The sequence below is a fragment of the Bombina bombina genome, unplaced genomic scaffold (assembly GCF_027579735.1).
Source record: "Bombina bombina isolate aBomBom1 unplaced genomic scaffold, aBomBom1.pri scaffold_405, whole genome shotgun sequence".
NCBI classification, from domain to species: Eukaryota; Metazoa; Chordata; class Amphibia; order Anura; family Bombinatoridae; genus Bombina; species Bombina bombina.
Genome location: NW_026512406.1, coordinates 10704 through 25486, shown reverse-complemented (window position 1 = coordinate 25486; position 14783 = coordinate 10704).

Genomic DNA, 14783 nt, shown 5'->3' with positions numbered 1-14783 from the left:
TGAACTGACCAGTATAGCTTCAACTCATATTTTCTCCATAATAGGAAGCGATTTTGTCAGCACACATTTTAAAGGGATATTAAACGGGGCTCCTTTTGGTAAAAACAGAAATGTTAAATCAAGTAAACATAAAAACAGATTATGTAGTATAAAAAACAAGTTCTTGTGAAATTATCAGTGTAGACACTGCCCTCAGTTAAATAAGAGAGCTGACATGTTGGCAAATTAGGTTTCATATTGCCTCTTCCTGAGCATCGGGCAAATCTGACTCCCTGTTAATCTAGTATTCACTTAATAGTAAATCAATAGGGAGAAACTAGTTGCTTGTTTATCCATTGTCACATTTGTGACATTTTATATTGTATTTTACTGCACCATTAACTATGGTATTTTATCTCTTCGCTGAGAGCCTGAGCTTGATTGAAATCTACCCTGGAGTGATTTGTTGCACTGCCTTGGTCAGTGAACTGGGACACTGAACTCCCAGTCTGCCTCTATAAGCACAACAGAGTGCTGCTTTACTTGTGAGTATAAAATCTGTATTCACCTATTTTTACATTTGTCCAAACTATCACAAGAGGAGGCAACCCTTGTCTTTGTGATTTTCTTTGCACAGAGAGAGTATTTAATAGTAAATCAGCTTGTTACTCTAGAAGTTTTATGACATCAAGCTTGGTAAGCCTTACTGTAGAGCCCCCAGCCTCCTTGTAGGATTGTGACAGGAAGTAATGGACACTGCACAAATATAAGTTTAAAAAAAAAAAGTAATACAATGTAAAATCTATTTAAAGTGATACATATTGCATTGATTTCAATTAAAGGGACATGAAACCCAGAATTTGTATTTCATAACTCAGACAGAACATGTCATTTAACAACTATCCAATTTACTTCTATTATCTAATTCGCTTCCTTAGCTTTGTATCCTTACTTGAAAAGCATATCTATGTAGGCCCAGGAGCAGCAATGCATTACAGGAGCTAGCTGCTGATTGTGGCTACACATAAATGCATCTTTTCATTGGTTCACCATATGTGTTCAGCTAGCTCCCATTAGTGCATAACAAATTTTTATAGTGGTAGTAAATTGGAAAATTGTTTAAAATCACATGCTCTTTTCTGAATCAAAGAAAATGTTTGGGCTTCATGTCCCTTTAGGTATAAGCTGTTTCCAAGATGTCCAGCACTTGCCGATTCCTCACATGAGCAATCCAAAGAAGCAGAAGCACTCCAATTCCGTTAAAAATTTTTATTGAGCTCCATAACAAAAAGACAAATAGACATCATTAAAGGGACAGTAAAGTCATAATTAGACATTCATGATTTAAACAGAGAATACCATTTTAAACAACTTTCCAATTTACTTCTATTTTTTAATTTGCTTCTTTCTCTTGTTATCCTTTTCAGAAAGGTTTATATAGTAAACTCAGGAGTAGCAAATAACTGAAGTTCTAGCTGCTGATTGGTGGCTATATATATACATACATACACAGATTGTCATTGGCTCACCCATGTGTTCAGTTAGAAACCAGTAGTGCATTGCTGCTCTTTCAACAAAAGATACAAAGAGAATTAAACAAATTTGATGATAGAATTAAACATGAAAGTTGTTTAAAATGTTATGTTCTATTATTATTATTAAGTCCAGGAGTACAACTCAATCAGTCTCATTATCTTTTATCATCAGATAAAATACTATTGTTATAAAAACGAAACTGAGGTTTTTATTGCTATGTGTCCCAGTTTATTCTTTGAAGCATGTGTCAGTTTAGATTCAGTTGTCGTTTATTTTCATTTGGATTACAAGATGTCGTGCCATGGCTATCGCTAACAGTTACTCTCATATTTTAGATAATGCCTTATCAGGTAACAATATCTATAGGTATAACATTATATTAGTTAGGACATGACGACTATGGCTACGATATCTGTATTTAGTTATACTTGTTCACAATGGTACCTTACTCGATATATGTATGCATTTTATTCATGTTTGAAATTGTTTATAGACAAATTATTTGTTGTAATCTCTCAAAACCTCAATAATAAAAAATATAATAATTTTAGTGTTCTACCTAAATCATGAAAAAAATGTTTTTGGATTTCATGTCTCTTTAACATCAGTGATTTCTATTACAACCTTTCCTTAGTGAGAAATCTGATATATTCCAGCCTAATGTAGTAGACTATACCTCTGCTTACAATACCTTACTGTTGGCCTTGAATCATTAGCCATCATCAATTTGCTTTGGAACAAGCCTGAACTAGCCTAACCCATTTGTTATTTGTCTATGAAAGCCTGTGACTCAGTTCTACCACAATGACACTGTTTTTGTGGAAGTGACAGTTAGAATAGTATTTATATCTTATATAACACTAGACTCTGACTTTATACAATTGCTGATTTATAGGTGTTTATTGGTATTTTGTAAGTTGCCTTACATCCTATTGTGGATCATTTTAACCATACTCCCTTACTTCTGTTTTTCTGTTATTTTATCATGGGTTGTGATATTAGGGACTCCTTTTCCCACAATACTTTTTAAATTGCAATCAAGCAGGAAACAAACTACATTTTCTTTATAGTTCTAAACCTATAGGCCTAGATTACAAACCGAGTGGTAAAAATGTAAATTGTATGGAGAGTTAATCCAGTTGGAGCACAATATATGACACTTCAATACCTATTGCATTTTGGATGGCTAAATATTTATTTATTGCATGAGCAGTACTCGTGTGCGGATGCATAATTTTCCTCAGGTAATAGGTTTCTATGACAAAAATGATTCATATTGGATAAAGCTAATGCCCAAAGCTTAATTGTGTGTAAAAATTCTGTTTCAGGTAGTGAGGTTTTACATTTAATTCTATAGTATTTTAAGAAGTTTTTTGAATGCACAATAGCAAGAAATAAATGCTAGGTTTTCTATAGCATTGAATTGCTCAGTGAGTGCAAAACCTATCCAGAGCACTTTGTAATACAAGCGTAATGGGACCCTTTATAAGTACAGGGCGTGCTACGTAGTTGTTTAAACATTTTAGACCAATAACTTATAATAAAAGGGCGTTATTGATAGTGTGAGGGCAATCGAAACATAACATTGCCACATGTTAAAAATTGTGTTCCACTTATTGCTTGTCAGAGAAGTACGTTTAGATGTTTTTTAGACCGTTTCTTAGTAGTCATATCTCCTACACTTACTTAAAAGGGACACTGAACCCAAATTTTTTCTTTCGTGATTCAGTTAGACCATGACATTTTAAGCAACTTTCTAATTTCTCCTATTATCAAATTTTCTTCATTCTCTTGGTATCTTTATTTTGAAATGCAGAGAATGTACGTTAGATGCCGGCCCATTTTTGGTGAACAACCTGGGTTGTTCTTGCTGATTGGTGGAATTGGTGAATTGGTTCTGAACCAAAAAAAAGCTTAGATGCCTTTTTTCAAATAATGATAGCAAAGAACAAAGAAAAATTCATAATAGGAGTAAATTATGAAGGTTGCTTAAAATTGCTGCCCTATCTGAATCACGAAAGAAAAAAAATTGGGTTCAGTGTCCCTTTAATTTCCCTTTGGTTTTGTTGTTTTAACTATTCCTAACTTTGTCGGTCTTTTCTCTCTGTTACAAAAACATATTATATAGTATTGCTACTATGGTCATGGTGCTGATTTTTTAGCTTTCAACGTATCTCACAGTTGACTTTGTAATTCCTCAGATCATTTACACATATCTGTATTCTTGAATATTCTAACATTCTTTTCATGCTTATATATTTTTTCTGTCCCCTTGGAACTGTAGTTTGTTGCATCAAACAAATAATAAACAGTGTTTTTTCTTTTCTAGATTGCATCGGCATGGTGCTGGCTATGAAATGGATCACATAACAAATCTACTTAATAAGTGTATTAATCTTACAGTGGGCAAAGAAAACCTCAAGAGTAAAATATACTGATAATGACAAATATTTTATGTATTTACTGATCCATAGTGGATTTTTTAGTATCCCGGAAATTGTATAAACCAATTTCTATACAGTGCTAGGGCAGTAAAGTAATTGTGCTGCATTTAACAAAGGTATCTTAAAAAGGCTATTAAAGTTGTTTTTTTCCAATAGATGTTGGTGTCCTGAATAAAAATATATGGGCCAGTATTAATAAGGTGGGAGCACACAATATCATTTTAGCCAAAGCGATATTTGCACTCCACTTTGTAATACCAGTGCAAGCAAATGTGAGTTGTATTAGCAGGTGAGGTGCAATGTAAACGCAAGCTCACTTTTGCATTGCTCAAAAGAGCACGCTTCCATAGGCTCTAATGGGGAGGCCTCGTTCTGATGCCGTCATACACGGCACAGAACCAAAGCACAGGAGAAGGGGGGTAAGGTCACACAGTGATGGGGGAAGCAAAGTGTAAATAAGTAAGTTTTATGCTGATATACATAAGTATTTATGTGTTATGTGTAAATACACATATTAACACAAGTACATAGATATGTATTTAAGCATATACATTTACAGCGACCACACTGTAATAGGCGACTTTTCACTAACACCCCACAAGCCCGCCAACTGTAGCCCAAAAAAAACTGCTAAGTGCAGTTTTTTTTTTAATGCTACCTTTTTATTTGAAATAAAGAAAACTAACACTTACATTTTGGGAAGCTATTGGGGGACATTATAGAAAATTACCAGAGGTCTGACGTCTGTTAATTTTCTGAGTGCTAATTGCTACCGCACACTTGCGAGTAGCAATAACTAGCCACTTGTAATGGCTGGTCATTTATCATGCGCCAGCAAACGGGCAAGGTTTGCCCGTTTACGGGTGCACGTAATTTAGCGCACCACTTGTACATCTTAGCCCTATTTGTTTTATATTCTGTCAATGTCTAAAAGGGTAATGTACATCTTACTGAAGAAGCAGTGTGTTTTCACATGGAATCTATATACAATGTAGAGTGAGACAATCACTCCTCTTTCTTTTGCTACTGCAGTCAAAAGCTAAGTAGATCAAATAAATTGTTGCGCTTTATATTCGTTTATACCTTCTTAATAAGATGTTGTATGTAAATGTACTCTTATTTGTTTAAAGTATAATTACTTATTGTATCTTCTGTTTTAATATATATATATATATATATAAAACCTTCCTAATTATATTTATTTGTTCTCACAATTTCTTGATGTGGCCTCTTTTCTATGTATTGTTTGATTTTCTGGCCATCAATATGTGTTTATATTGTCTTTTATTTTATTTTTGACTTTGTTCCCCTGAAATTTAAGAGTCTCTCATCACTTTCTCATTACCCATATTTAGTGCCGTGCCATATTTATATTTTTTACTACCTTCTTAGTCACTATTTTCTTTTCTGCCATTTTTCTCCTCCGTTTTTCATTTTTTTTCTTGTGGCGGGGTGCACAGCAGTCGCCATTTTAGATCTCTTCTTCTTTCCATCCATTTTCTGACACAATACTTATTTTTGTCTCCTTCCTCCGTCAGCTCCTGTAGGGCTAGGATTATGTTTCTCAGTGTGTTACATTAACTCTCCCTCTTTTACCTTTTTACTGTCATAATTATTATATAGGTCATAAATATTTTTGTAGTAATAGATTATGTTGTATTAATCATTTTTATATTACTCTTAATATTTACCACATTATGATTTATACATTTTTACTTTCTTTTATTTCTTTTTCTTTTCATATTGTATATAAACCTTTGTGTTTATAACTTGTTTTGATTACAAATGGCTCATGCTCATTCTTGCACTTTTGATTCTTTACATAGACTTTATTTCCACTCCCATCCAAATTTCTCGCAAATCCAGTAATTTTTTTGGAGGCAGATTAAGTAGTAGTAAATTCAGAAATTTTCAATCTCCTTAAATAAGTAATCAACTTAAGTACTTTAAATTCTATTGGGTATCGTCATTTCAAAATGGAAGGCATTCACCTTCTCAGGGACTGCCTTCTAGACAAGATTGGATGATGAGGTTAGACCTCAAAGATGCTTATTTAATTGTCTCAATTTACAAAAGATCACCGAAAATATCTGTTTTCTTTGGCAACATTTTTAAAAATTTTGGTAAAAACCCAAGCAGTGGAGTTAAAGACCAAAGGGTGAGGCAAGTAAATAAACAAAAATGGCTTTTTTGATTTATTTGCCTCACCCTTTGGTCTTTACCAAACTTTTGAAACCCATAACAATCTGGCTCAGAATCAAGGGTGTCAGACATCACTTATTTGTTTAACATTCTGTTTATGAATCAGAATAGCACTTTTCTCCTTCAACACCTTCATCTTCATATTTCATTTATTTAAAACAGCGAAAAATCAATTCTTCCCACTCAATTAATTACTCTTCTTTGTCTCCAGATTAATTTCCAAACTTTAAGGAAACCTCACTTTCTGATGTTAACCATATCTTAGATTTTAGGATTGCTCTCATCAGAATCAGACAGCAGAATCAGACAGCAGCAACTCTGACCCTGCTATGGTCCAGTTGTAACAGGAGGCAATTGGACCCATTCAGAATGTAATTTTCACATCAATTGCAAGGAAGTATTAGTAGGTTCCTTTGTGATAGCAAGTTTCATAAAATAAATTTTTCAGTTTTACACCACATCCTCTTGGACATTACCAAAGACTTCATACACCACTCTTTAGACAACAATCTCTCCATACAGGCAGAATATATTCCAGGCCTCTCCAATACTGTACAGAGATCATGTTCCCTATCAGATTTCAGCAACTGGAAAGTGAACCCACACATTGTCTAGACGTTTTCTGACCAGAGGGGTCCTTTCTTAATAGATCTTTTCACTTCTCACATACATTTCCAGTTCAAACCATATGCAATATAAGCAGATGCATTTATAAATATATGGCCCCTTTGTAGACTTCTTAAATGTATGCATATTAATAAACCACATCCTCTAGATATTACTCATTTCGCCATGTAAATTTAGTCCTATCTTTTTTCATAAATTGGCTGTCTAACTCATTTTTATGCCTTAAACAACTTTCAGTCACATTAGCCACCATTTATACCTCTTCTTTTAGATGTCAATGCCATTAATTAGAACTCAAAAATGTGGACCACTAATGGTGTCATGTTTCTTCTCTCTATAAGAACTAAAACTCTTTATCATTCTATTTCTTACCCATAATTTCTTCAACAGTCTAATTTATGTGTAGTAAATTGTCTTGAAAGTGTATAAATCTAGAACTTTATCATTATGAGTTCAATTATTATTTTGTTCCTCCTCATAAGCCTGTCACCTCTACATCCATAGCTATGTGGGAAGAGTGGATCATGTCACAAGCTGGTGTGGACAATTACGATTCTTTTGGCAATGTGTATGAATCATATAGATTTGATGAAAGGCACATTTTCCCACCCTTCTTGCTACTTTTAATATATTTTCTATTTTTTTTTTTTTTAAATTTTTTATTGAGGTTGTGCAAACAGAATACAACTTATGAAGAATAATCAGACATATATGATACAATATAATGATGCTGCATACATAAAGATAGATTACATTCCTATCAAAGGCAACGTTATACGAAAAACTGGAACCTCTTTTTATTTTTTCCATATTCTGGACAAGATGAGTTTCCTTATTTAATACTAAGGCCCCTTCTATATTAACAGTAGGAGAGGAAAGTGGGAAATGCGAATGATCCTACAAAAATAGAGTAAATATACACTCATGCTATTAGGTAATATTAATATTTAAAGAACATAGCAGAATATAAGGGTATGGTGCAAAATATAAAGCATGGCGACTTAGAATGGGATGGCAATTAGTTTGTCAGACATTAAATACAGTAAAGGCGTCATTACCTTGCTAACCTAATATGATATGATATGTAGGTATGGAATAATATTAAAATGAAAGTTATGTTCCTGAGGACCTAAAGAGTCTTATAACATTAGTCAGGAGGAGTATTAACTGGGAATAATATTGAATCCACAGGACAACCCATAAATTGTGTAGATTTCTAAAACAATTTAGGTCAGTTAGATTAGAGTAATTAGTAGTTGATATTGTAAACTATAACATGAGTATATATATAATTTGCTACTTAAAATATGCGGTAAAGTATGGAGGTATAGGTAGTTAAAGTATGGCATAGGCAAGATAAGCCATATAGATAGTCCTCCAACAATAGGAGGTACATTACAGGGGGGGGGGGGGGGGGGGGGGGGGGGGGGGGGGGGGTGGGGTGGAGGGGAGTGGTTAGTTTATTGTGCGAAGTGAACTATGTACCTTTAAACTTATGTCAAGGAAGCTTTTAATATGTAGGCATCAGTAGTTTCAATTATATCATGTTGTTGCGTTGAGGAGTAGCGCAAGTGAAGCTATGAAAAAAAAAACTAGGTATGTGCAGGATTTGTAAACTCAGTTAGTTAGTATAGTTGATCAGTCCTGCTGATCTAAGTAAAGTAGGTAAAGTCAATATTAGAGGGGATACCATAGGCTAAAATAAAACTTGGTGATAATGGTGGATTGTGTAGGAAGCTCTCGATTAGTAAGTAGGAGGCAGAGCAGGGAAACTGTGCTATGGAGCTATGCATTTGTAATATATAGGCATCACACTGCCCCGGCCGCCGCTGGCAGCAAGATGTCGTGTACACAAGCATCACCCAAACTCAATGCATATATATAAGTTAAATGCTAACAAACAGTTTATCTAAGAATCAGTAATATCCTAGTCAGTTGCATCATTACAAGAGTGTTGAACATTAAGGTCTAAAAATAAGCCTATTATGGATACTAACAATTCTGCACAAAGACCCTACCCTCAATAATGAGCTGCTGGGCTAAAGCAAGGCAATATCTATGTTATGCTCGAGAACAGCTATAAGGTACTATTAACCAAAAACCTGGACACTAGACATTCTGAGCCCCCTAGAAGTGGATTACCATTGTGGCATTTACAAAAGGGCAACATAACATTATATAGCAGCAGACATTAACATTTTTGTGACTTCCCCTGATTACACTCGCATATGTATGGCCCAGTGGCACAAAAGTTGAAAGCGTAATGAAGCAGTACTTGCTTAATCAAATTAGTGGACTGTAGACCTTAGAGACAGGGTAAAGTATAACCCTATTATAATACACATATAAACTTATAACAATATACTTTTGAAATGTCTAGAAACCTCAAGGGATTGAGTGTACTTTGCGGTAGCTACTGAGGGCTCAAAGAACTAAAGCAGAGATGTGAATCCCAGCAGCCACAGTATATGAATGACAGCTCAGCTCCAACAACTGCCAGCCGGTGCCATTATAAAGTACAGCTATGTCCACTAACCCACACCTTCACGCCTGCTTGCAAGGTATATATTACCAGATGTGGTAAAGCTAATGTGACTTAACAATGAGCCCACATGCTAAACTGAACCTCGTTCTTTAGAGTAGAGGCAGCTCTGGGTCAGGCCATCTTGTTGAAGGAGCCAGTCCAAGCGCTCCTCTGTAATTGCATCCTGGAAAACCAAGCGCAGCAGTAACTCACTGTGTTTGAAATAACCCAGTCCGAGCTTGTTGACTCCGAGTAGGCTCTGGCCCCCAAGGGGGCTCCAATAAAATAGCTGGTAGTCGAAAGTCTCCTCATATGCTGACATATGTCTGCCTGTTGTGTTATTCCCAAATCATGTACCTCAACCTCTGTTTGCAGCCGAGTGCCGGGTTCAGAATGTTAGTGCTCGTAGTTGTCTTTGTGCCGCTATGTATTAAAGTATGCTCTGCTCCCAGCAACAAAGATGGCGGCAACCCGGTCTCCATTATATAATCTGCGACACCGCATTCCAGTGCATCAGCGGTCAGGGCACTTGTTGAGGCGACGTGTGTTGTGGTGACATTAAACGCTTCAGCAACTGCGTCCAAAAGGATATTATTATGTCGTTGTAACAAGTCCTTTATCTGAGTGTGCTGCTTTGGACCATCCTTAGCGCGCACCAATCCACTTTTTTACTTTATCTGCTTCAACAGAAGCGCGGCCATATTCCCCGTATTCACGCCACAGAGGAATAAGAACTAGCGAGCATGGGTTATAAAGGAAAAAATAAAGTATGGAGCCTTAAAAGATTCCTTGTGATGGCAAAAAGGCTAGGTCACTGTGCTAGTTCAAAAAGTAGGGTCAAGGGTAGGGAAAAGAAGTAATAAAGCCTTAAAAATAGTAGAAATATTAGGAGCTTTGGCAATATGCGTCTTGTCTCGGTGGATGCTGGCTCCGCCCCCTTCTTTTCTATTTTTTTTTCAATTTTTTGTTGAAATAGTTTAATCTGAGCATCAGTCAAGAAAGGGAGGAATTCTATGAACATTCCAATTGGCTGATATCCTCTGCTGTTTTGAATGTTAGCCTGTCATTGGCTCTTATTATTGTTTGTTAATCTACTGGTTTTACTACTTTTCAGTTAATGTTTGAATATTGAAGTGTGGGATCTGTAACTAAAAATAATATTCTGTTTGGAAAACATTTAGTTTACACATTCTCAAATAAAGAAAAACTACCCATGGTTGCTAAATGAAAGAACTTAGTGCAATTCTGTCAATGTTTTAAATGATGACATAATATATGAAAGAAACACAGGGTTACAAAATACTGAAGTCATAAGATAGCAATTAGGAAGAATATATGTTAAGCTGATGTCAGTTTTAAAGACAGCCATATAGAGTAGCTAGGGATAGGGTGTAATGTTTTAAGTTGGAATTCAACCTATGAACTTCACCGTTGGACTCAGATACTTTATTGCATATGGTTTCCAATATTTTGATAGGCAGTTTCTCCATTTTATAATAACATTACATACTGAATTAGACACGGGTGAAATGTATTCACTGACAAGCACGAGTGGTCTTCTTTCAAATGTTTTCTGATTATCTTAAAGGGATAATAAACACCTTATAATTACAAGACATGTGTTGCTATAGAATAACATAACAGCCAATCGTAATATTTTTAAAACAAATTAACATCCTTTTTTTCTGCAGTTATTTATCAATAGCCAAACTCCACACACCTATTTCCTTATTTGGAGGAGCCAATCTGGGCGTTAGTCAGAAGACTACTAGGATAGCCAAGGTCATAAAGTTAGTATAACATGCATTTATTTGCAGGTGCTATCAATTAAGGAACCATAGTCAGCAGGTGCATTTCAAGTTCTGGGGATTAGAAATTGCTCAATTGTCAGAGCTAAATTGCATGAAAGGGGGGCAAAATAAATACTGAAACTATGTTGCAAAGTAAATTAATTATGCCTAACTAAACATTGTATATAAACATCTCAAGGAGTTTACTGTCCATTTAAATGTAATAAGCATGCTGATGTTAACACTCTTTTTTTCTCATTATTGGATTTGGTCCTAAATCTGGATTGTTTATAAAATTTAATTTAGGCGTGAAACTAATTTAATGTTATTGAAATGCACCATGTATGTATTGTAAAATATATAGTGCCTGTATATTTCTAAAGTATCTTATTACTTCTAGTATTGAGAGGGCTTTAAATATATAAAGCTAAAAATACTCTATACCTCAAAAGATAGTCCTAAAGGTCAGAAAAGCTTTAGATGTGTTTTGGGGATACAGGTGTTTGAGGGGGATGGACTAGATAATATATGGGTCACTGTGACATTGGCATGTATGTTTAACCCCGCAATGCATAATGTTAGCAAGGGGGAAATCAGGAATTCAATATTGCTTGGACAATGCACTCTCGCAAGTAGACAATTCAATTGTTCCAAGAAATATCATTGGCATACAGTATATCAAAGCATACATGCATTTAAAGATATAATCTGCACCATGATAAAAAAATAATGTGTTAAGCATTAGAGAATTTTTGCTAAGTGGGGAAAAAACTTACTAGATATAAAAAAACTGGTAATATTACAATCTACACTATCAATTCATATTGGAAATATTTAATATGTGTTGTGCAAAAATCATAACACAGACAACCAGATCTGAATTTTTACCATTCTAAAGGTCCATAATCATTTTGCTCAGGAAATAACATGCAATATATTCTTGAAACATTCTTTAAACAAGGAACATTATGTGCCAATAAGCCCTTGATGTGATAACAGCTGTGGTATAATGAGGTCATATTCTGAATGAAGATTTTTTTCATTATTTTCTCCTTATCACCACAATAACAAAGCTTATCATGTTCTTCGGGAAGGTAATGCACAATGGTACATTTACACTTTGATAAAACCTGACACTCATAAATATGAACTCATACTAGTAACAAATATTGTACAAAAACCTATATTTTACTTTACTTTCACTAGCAGGATCCTCTGTGCTTTCTACATTTGTGACAATAAACAAGCTATATTCACGGACTCACCTTTACAAGGATATTTAGTGAAATATAACAATTGGGTTATAACTTATTGCTACAGCTGGCACGACTTAGCTAAATGAAAATGAGCTAGACCAGGGTTCTACAGTGATCACTATAACAGGTAGATGCTTAGGATGTTGCCCGCTTGATAAGGCCAATATGTTTTGTTGTTTGTTTTTTGCAAACAAGTATATATAATGGTGTATGTATGACATACTGTATTCTGGGGCTGGAAGGAGCTAGACTTTGTATAGCATGGTTTAGTATAAAACTATTGGGCAATACAACAATGCGTATTATATATAACATACCTGCTAAAAGTAGAACGTGTCTGTTGGGTTGTGGCCCTTAATACTTTAATAATAGTTTATTGCTACAAACTGATGTAGATGCAAGATATTTGGAAAATAATATGTAAAACCATAATCAAAAGGAAAAACATAATAAAATGTAAAATTAGCTATACATTCAATATTTAAGAATATTTATCAATCCAATCATATATTAATAAAGACTTAGGAGGTGTTACGTTATATGATCCTTAAAGGGATAGTCAAGTCCAAAAAAAACTTTCATGTTTCAAATAGGGCATGCCATTTTAAACAACTTTCCAATATACTTTTATCACCAATTTTGCTTTGTTCTCTTGGTATTCTTAGTTGAAAGCTAAACCTAGGAGGTTCATATGCTAATTTCTTAAACCTTGAAGGCCGCCTCTAATCTAAATGCATTTTGATAGTTTTTCACCACTAGAGGGCATTAGTTCACGTGTTTCATATAGATAGCATTGAGCTCATGCACGTGAATTTATCATGGAGACAGCTCTGATTGGCTAAAATACAAGTCTGTCAAAAGAACTGAAATAAGGGGGCAGTCTGCTGAGGCTTAGATACAAGGTAATTACAGAGGTAAAATGTGTATAATTATAACTATGTTGGTTATGCAAAACTGGGGAATTGGTAATTAAGGGATTATCTATCTTTTTAAACAACAAAATTTCTGGTGTTGCCTGTCCCTTTAAGAAACATTGTAGTGCATATGTGTTTAGTCTCACAAAGAGGTTAAGCACATAGTTAAAGTACAGCTTGGGAGACACTGAGAACTGCTGGTCCGAAGGTGAAATGGCCAGTGAATTAAACAGCAATCACAGACACTCGCCAATCACTGCATGCAACTCCAAAGCTGTACTTATGTGTTTTAACCCTTTTATAGGGTTAAAACTTATAATTGCAAGGTAAGTACTTCTAAAATGACTCTTCATTTTTGCACTATATTGTCCCTTTAAGCATATGAGCAATGCTTCAAATAAATTATTATGAATGTTAATGTTATACTACAAGGGCAAAACACAGGTGTATACAGATTATGAAATACAGTTTTTCATAATGATAAAAATTACAATGAAAATCTGATTCCAGACAAAAAATACTTCAAGACTGAAATATACCCCTAATAGTGAAGTAATGTCTTAAAGGGACATTAAACTAAACACTGCAGTCCCCATGAAGGCTTTAATTATGCATAGTTAAAACACTTTGCAATGTATTCTCTTTATTTATTATAACTACTCTCCCTGTAATTTAAACTTGAAAGTTGTAGTTTTTTTTCATGCCCCAATAGAGGCTGGAGAAATTCCGAATCCTGCCCCTCACGCATGCTGCATAGTGAATGTTTGATCATTGCATTTATACCTGTCCCTAATTGGCTGCAGTAAAGTAACAAACATAACTTTTAATGTTGCTTTAATGCTGTGCTAGTCATTTGAAGTAGGTGCAGTGGCTGAGACTTTTAAGAACGTGGTATTTTGATTTAATTAAATACTAGACAAATTACTCTGTACCAACCTATCCAGTGCCGTTTCCTAGCGTAGATAATAAAACATACTTTCTTAGCACAATAAAAACAACAAAACAAAATGGTCTTGGACTCCTGGACTTAAATTCATTCAGTATAAGGACACATGGCAAGAATGAGTTTTATTGTAATTCCTTTTTAAATTGATACTGTGGTTTTGTCCATCTAACTGTAGCACATGATAAAAATTATCCAGTTACAGTGGACACCAACTAAGGTGGATATTTGGCACTAAAGTCTAGTTATAATTGATAAATGAATAGATTTTGCTTCTTGTCAATGCAGTCAAATTATCTACAGACTGAAGAAGAGAACGAGGTAGTTTTAATTTATCCAAAAATGCTAATTCTATTTCTATAAAGATACTTTATAATATTGCTAATTTATGTTATATTAATTATATACTACAGAGTTGATATGCTTTCTGAAGGTTGTTATCCCACTGAAAGGAACAGGCTATCTAAGAAGATCACAATTAGCTGCTCATGTTCCTGATCCTACCATAGAGACAGGCAGTCCTGAGGCATCATATTTTGGAAAGGCAAAATGTGTTCCTTCCACATGC